Source organism: Engraulis encrasicolus, chromosome 4 (genome assembly GCF_034702125.1).
Source record: "Engraulis encrasicolus isolate BLACKSEA-1 chromosome 4, IST_EnEncr_1.0, whole genome shotgun sequence".
Taxonomy (NCBI): Eukaryota; Metazoa; Chordata; class Actinopteri; order Clupeiformes; family Engraulidae; genus Engraulis; species Engraulis encrasicolus.
Window position 1 is genome coordinate 41857508 of NC_085860.1, and position 7500 is coordinate 41865007.

The 7500-nt window shown below is 48.4% G+C and overlaps 1 protein-coding gene and 1 long non-coding RNA gene across 3 annotated transcripts in view; one reads left to right on the forward strand and one right to left on the reverse strand.

Moving 5' to 3' along the window:
- The window catches only part of necab2 (N-terminal EF-hand calcium binding protein 2), a 179739-nt gene that overhangs the window by 89732 nt on the left and 82507 nt on the right, over positions 1 to 7500 (reverse strand). The gene's annotated exons all lie outside the window — the stretch shown is intronic.
- LOC134447801 (uncharacterized) overlaps positions 7486 to 7500 on the forward strand; it is a 2887-nt gene continuing 2872 nt past the window's right edge. For both annotated transcript variants that reach the window (XR_010034637.1, XR_010034636.1), the window contains exon 1: positions 7486 to 7500. This exon is cut by the window's right edge and continues 96 nt beyond it. This is a non-coding gene — a long non-coding RNA (uncharacterized LOC134447801).

Sequence of the window (7500 nt, forward strand, 5' to 3'; positions counted from 1 at the left end):
TATAACGGGAGGAGGCTGCCAAATTTAGAGCTGAATCTTAAGAGCGAATTCAGCCACAGATGCCGATACCATGCATGAAAGGTTTAGTGGGGAACACTGACAAATGTTTGCACGAGTTCCAAGTGTGTGTGTGTGTGTGGGTGTGTGTGTGTGTGCGTGTGTGTGTGTGTGTGCGTGTGTGCGTGCATGCGTGCATGCGTGTGTGTATGTCTGTATGTGTGTGCATATGTGTTTTTAAGCCCGGGCATATGGCAGAGTGAATATGTCTGTATTTGGTTCAGCAATTTAAAAAAGTGTGTGTGTGTGTGTGTGTCTGTGTCTGTGTGTGTGTGTGTCATACACACATGTAAGCGTTTGGTTTGGTTAGAGCTTTTCGACTAAGAGCCATTTAATGAGAGGGGCTCATTAAAACGCTTGCACACACACACACACACACACGCACACACACACACACGCACGCGCACACACACACACACACACACACACACACACACACACACACACACACACACACACACACACACACACACACACACACACACGTGCGCACGCACACACAGATACACAGAAAGAGAGAGAGAGAGAGAGAGAGAGAGAGAGAGAGAGAGAGAGAGAGAGAGAGAGAGAGAGAGAGAGAGAGAGAGAGAGAGAGAGAGAGAGATAGAGGACAGGCAGGAGGAGAGGAGGAAAGAGGAGATGAGATGCATTTAATGAATTTGTGCTTTTTCTTTCATCCCCTCTCTGCCGTCCCCTGGGACCCACCATTAGTGCCATCCACCTGCTAAACAGCCAATTAAAACAGCTCACCAAACACTCTCTCTATCACACTCACACACACCCCATGCTTACCAAACACTCTCTCTTTCACACACACACACCCCATGCTTACCAAACACACTCTCTCACACACACACACACACACCATGCTTACCAAACACTCTCTCTTTCACACACACACACCCCATGCTTACCAAACACTCTCTCTCTCACACACACACACACACACACCCCATGCTTACCAAACACTCTCTCTTTCACACACACACCCCATGCTTACCAAACACTCTCTCTTTCACACACACACACCCCATGCTTACCAAACACTCTCTCTCACACACACACACACACACACACACACACACACACACACACACACACACACACACACACACACACACACACACACACACACACACACACACACACACACACACACACACACACACACACACACACACACCCCATGCTTACCAAACACTCTCTCACACACACACCCCATGCTTACCAAATACTCTCTTTCTCTCTCACACACACACACACACACACACACACACACACACACACACACACACACACACACACACACACCCACACACACACCCACACACACACACACACTGCCTACCAAACACCCTCACCCACACACACCGCATGCTCCTACAAACTACTCTCTCTCTCTCTCACACACACACACACACACACACACACACACACACACACACACACACACACACACACACACACACACACACACACACACACACACACACACACACACACACACACCATGCTTACCAAACACTCTCTCTCACACACACACACACACCATGCTCACCAAAACCCACTCTCTCTCTTTCTCTCTCTCTCACTCCCCATGCTCAAGAAACACACCCTCTCTCACACACTTTCACCAACACACTCCCCATATTTGCATAGCACTTGATGGGTGTGTGTGCAGTTACAATTCATGCATCTGTATATCAATGGCGTGTGTGTGGTTGTGTGTGTGTGTGTGTAATTCGTACATAGCTGCACTGACAGTGATGGTGGCGTGTTTAATAGTCATGTCATAGCTGTGCTACGAAAATATCTGAGCACTGGTTCCGACCCTGTCCTGTGGCTCCTGGCAAGGGGGCTTGGTGCTAAGCAGCTGTCCAGTTCAGCATCAGCCCCCACTGTGGACCCCAGACATGTGGCTAACCGCGTGCAGCGTGAACACGTCGGCTGTTTTCGAGATTAGGTGCGGAAAAGGGCATTTGGCACGGCCTGAACGCATCTTGTGCCACCTTCCATACGGGCTGGGTGGGGGGTGTTGGGGGAGGTAAGGTAGGGGATAAGCTCCAGTCCAGGTTAGCCCCAGAGCTGGCATCTGTTCAGGAAAAGGTAGGCAACTGTAGAGGTATGCACCAGCCCCCATTGTGGCAAAGATGAACATTATATGTGTGAATGAGGGTGTTTAGTGGAAGTAGGACTTGAGAAGGTTAGTCACCTGTCTGGAACGGCTTGCACTGCGGCCCACAGACCTGAGGCACTGTCTGTGCCACCTCCCAAGAGGAGCTAGGGGTGGAGGTTTAGAATAGGGTGTGGGTTTGGCACCTGTCCAGGTACCAGTAACCCCCACTGCCCAGACCTGCTGCAATGTGTGCCCTCAAAAGGCTGGACTGGAGTTGAGTGGGAAGTTCAGTGACAAACAACAAACTGTGTGTGTGTGTGTGTGTGTGTGTGTGTGTGTGTGTGTGTGTGTGTGTGTGTGTGTGTGTGTGTGTGTGTGTGTGTGTGTGTGTGTGTGTGTGTGTGTGTGTGTGTGTGTGTGTGTGTGTGTGTGTGTGTGTGTGTGTGTGTGTGTGTGTGTGTGTGTGTGTGTGTGTGTTTGCAGTTGAGTGGGAGTGAGCTCTGCTCTGCTCAGCACAGGAGCAAATTTGTCTGGACTCAGCGAGACAGGCTGCCAGACGGGGCCCTGGCCCATCTCACCTGACAGGACACTGGCTCACCTTGCCTCCTAGCTCACTGCCAAGCACTCTCCTCCATCACCGCCACCACCAAGCACAGTCTCGCCCCATCCTCACCATCACCATCAACACCCTGCCAAGCACTGCCTCCCCTATGGTGATATCACCATCACCATCACATCCCCCCTGTCCAGTGTGCCCCCCCGCAGCACCATCACCATCACTACACCCCAGTCTTGCCCCCTCCCATCACCATCACATCCCCCCTGCACAGTTCCCCCCAATCACCATCTAGAGTGTAGGTGGGAAGAGGTGGGCAAACTCAGGTCCGGGGGCCACATATGGCCCGCTGAGCTATTTCATGTGGGCCGCAGAGCCTTTACAAGAAAGACAACTTTTAAATCCAAATTCATACGTTCACTCAACATTCTTAAAATGTCTACCTAACACGGGGGTCTTGCTGACTCAGGATTAACCGACCCGGGTTCATAGGCAACATCTAAATACTTATCATTATTATAATGTGCAGGAATGGCACAGTTATGTCAACGTACACTATTTGTTATTGACAAGTTGCCTGCGACATATCCTGCCCAGTCCCCCCCCCACCACCACCACCACCACCACCGCTGCACAGCACCCCCCATCACCATCACCATCACCACCCCTGCACAGTGCCCCCCCATCATCATCACCATCACCACCCCTGTGCCCAGTGCCCCCCCCCTCCAAGTTCTTTCCTATATTCTCCACCTTCCTGTCCTATCCCATCCTTTCCCACCATCTCCCCTGTCTCCCTCCCTGCTCTGTCTCTCCCTGTCTCTCCTTCACTCTCCATCTCCCCCAGCCCTCCCCATCCTCTATCGGTTCCCAAACTTTTTTCCCTGCGCACCCCCTTGTACATTTCAGTGTGGTTCGCGCACCCCCTAAACGAATATTTTGGTGTGCTAATGGCCACAGAAGTAAGATTCACTGCTCATTCACTGCACATTATGCACAGTTGTTTTGGGGAATCCTCTTTTCCAATAGTCTGGGAGTTAAACTACACTTCAGATGGACCCTTCCAGCATACAATTCACCATACAACTACTTAATGTTCATTAATGCTGAATGAAAACTCACATATCCACCATTGCTCTATTCAGCTCGCGCACCCCCTTATGGCAGGCCGCGCACCCCCAGGGGTGCACGCACCCCAGTTTGGGAAACCCTGCTCTGTCTCATCACATCTCCACCAGGCACTGACTGGGTCTGATTACAGGCACTCTCCTCCTCTGCAGAGCAGAGAGAGAGAGAGAGAGAGAGAGAGAGAGAGAGACAGAGAGAGAAGAATAGAAACACAGATGAAGACTGATGGAGAGAGAGGGGAACATGGACAGGTGGAGACAGGAATACGGAGGGGTAGTGGAAAGACAGTCGAGATGACGAAAAGAGACAGAGAAACAGACTGGTGGACAGCAGAAGACGGAGGTGGAGAGAGATGCAGATAAAGACAGGCAGGTAAGGGCGGACAGAAAGAAGGATAGAGAGAAAGAGTGAGAGAGACGCAGATGTGGAGATACATACAGATGGGTGCAGAGTTTCAGATATGAGAGAGAGAGAGAGAGAGAGAGAGAGAGAGAGAGAGAGAGAGAGAGAGAGAGAGAGAGAGAGAGACATAGAGAGGGGGGGAGGCAGAGAGAGAGACAGAGAGGGAGGGCGAGAAACAGCCATGGGGGGGGAGAGAGGGAGGGAGATTCGTAAAGAGAGATATGAGCAAAGGAGAGTGAGAGAGAGTGAGAGAGAGAGAGAGAGAGAGAGAGAGAGAGAGAGAGAGAGAGAGAGAGAGACAAAGAGAGAGAGAGAGGAGAGGAGAGAGAGAGAGAGAGAGAGAGAGAGAGAGAGAGAGAGAGAGAGAGAGAGAGAGAGAGAGAGAGATGTGTGTGTGTGTGTGTGAATGAGTGTCCTGACTCCAGTGCTTCCTCATTTGTTCAGCAGGTTGTCACAGAGTCAGGAAGGCAGCACTAATGAGCAGCTCAGAAGAGAGAGGGGGTGGGCAGTGCTGGGGAGATGGGGCACACTACTTAGAGAGGGGGGGGGGGAATAAGGGGGTCATTGCTGGGAAGGTGGGGTACATTACGTAGAAGAGGAGTGGGGCAGCACTTGGGTGGGTGGGTGGTGGGGGCTGGGGTACTGAACTAAGGTTTCACAGGAGTATTTCCAGAGTTAATTCAATATTTGAAAAGTATAGGACCAAACACACTATTCTTCCCACAACATCTGCCAGTGTATTCTGGATTTTTGCCATACCTTTTATTTTGCTGATGTAAAATGCTTTGGATAAACACAGCTGCTGAATGTAATGTAATGGACAGCAATGTAATGAAGAGGCAGAACTGAGGGGAGGAGTGAAGGGGTACCATGAGTGTGAGGAGAGCGGTAGCCTGAGGTAGCAATGGAAGATTCTAGAGTCTCAGGAATGATGGTGATGGTGGTGAGGGTGGTGTTGGTCAGTCAAAATAAGTCATTTTTGATATTGACATTTGTTATTGTCATTCTTCACATGTACTACCTTGTAGACACAATAGCAAATTACACCTCTCAGTGTCCAATGTAGACAAGACAGGAAAAAAAACATCAAAGTGCAGTGCATATGCGCAGGCACTACAAATAATATATTCTAAGCTATCCTTGGTATCCTTGGCGCGGGCTCAAGGAGACACTTCACAGAGCTTCATGGAACCAGGTGCACCCAGGTACAATGTAATATAACCAGGCCAGGAGAGGTATTAACAGGGCCTCGCTTGCATAAGACCTGTACAGAACAAAGATGCCAAAGCCGTATGCACAAGGGATGCTGTTAACACCGTGGCAACATGAAACCACGCAACCGTCTCCAGAGGACTGTCGCCGCATAGCAGGCTCAGAGAACAGCAGCAGCATCCATCTTCACTGGAGTTCACACACACACACACGCACGCAGGCACGCAGGCACGCAGGCACGCAGGCACGCACACACACACACACACGCAGGCACGCACGCACGCACGCACACACGCAGGCACGCAGGCACGCACACACACACACACACGCAGCTGCACATCATATCGCATGAAGGCTGGTATGCAGAATGACTCTATTCTTACAGTAATCTGCAGTCTCCAGTAGTATACTCTGTACAAGGCAGACTGCTAATGTCTGAAATCCCAATACAGCTTCCCCATAAAGGCCAAACTAATCAGCAATAAGAAAGCATATAGGCCTAACTAATGTATAAAAACACAGCATATAGCACACCACGTAACTCATCAGTAATAAGGAACCACATATACAGTATATTCATTTTTCAGGGACATTTATCAGGGTTTTAATTTGGACACATTCAAGGAAAAAAAAGAGAAATGAGCACACTCTTACATAGGCAAACATTTTGCACCTATGCATGCAAACACACGCACACGCACACACACACACACACACACACACACACACACACACACACACACACACACACACACACACACACACACACACACACACACACACACACACACACACACACACACACACACCATTGTGTCACTAATTTATACCCAGGCTGTCAGTTCTATGCATAATAGAATAGTGCCATTGAAATATGACATTTACATTAGTCATTAGCAACACTAGCTCTTAATCCCCACAGATGCACAACCAGAGGGGACAGATGGATAGAGATGGATATACTGTGTAGCGGAGACGGATAAATACGGATAGAGGGATGAATATGGAGATAGATGAACAAGTGGATGGATGGAATGGATGAATGGACAGATACATAGTGGGATGAATGGATGAACAGATATGTGTACATGGATAGATTGATGACTGCATAAATGGATGGATGAATGAATGGATAGCCATTAGAGGGTACAGTACATGGGAGTAATAGTAGGCCTACACTCTACGTATGATACCAGATCATCATTATCAGAACCATGCTGTATATATGTGTATTATAAAAAAAAAACCTTACATAAAACCAGCTCAGTCAATATAAACACGACTTATTCAAAACCTTCTCATCATAGAGTTTGCAAGTGGGTGACATCACTGTATGTGGTCTAACCGCATCCAGTCTGGAAGAGAAACTCACTGTATTCCCTAACAATCGGAAATACATTTGACTACAATATAAGACGGTCGTTACCAACGGTCATTCGGGTGTCCCACTAGCATAAGACACATATGGATGTGTTTATTAGACAAAACACAATGATAATAAAAGAATGTTGCTACCCCTCGGCTAACCATGAAATTTTGAGAAATACATCATCTTGCGAGAAACAAGTTCCTGCCGCAAGGACTAGTCACTTAGCAAACTTCAGCAAGGTTTGACATCATAGTAATATGAGCACCAGCTTATGAATGACAGTATATACTTTTATTGTAGGAATTAAAATGAATAAGGTCTACAGACATGCTGAACACATTGCCCCAATGTGTGTCTATCTGGAATAGTCACTTTTATTTATAGTCTGTGCAGTGTGGAACTGAAACCTGGTTTACAGAGCACCATCCAGGCCACTAGCAGCTAGGACCTTTAGAATGTTGGTGATTATTTGGGCAGGTCAGCGGGAAGAACCAAAGATTCTCAGAATGGACGGTCTCTGGAAGAACCTCATAACTGGTTGTTATGGCGCTGTTATGGCATCATTTATGACATCATTTAGCTCCATGAGGATAATGGAATGTAGTGTGGCTTGCAAATGTATTTCAGGTTATTGCATAGAGTGCAGTCACATTGCATGTG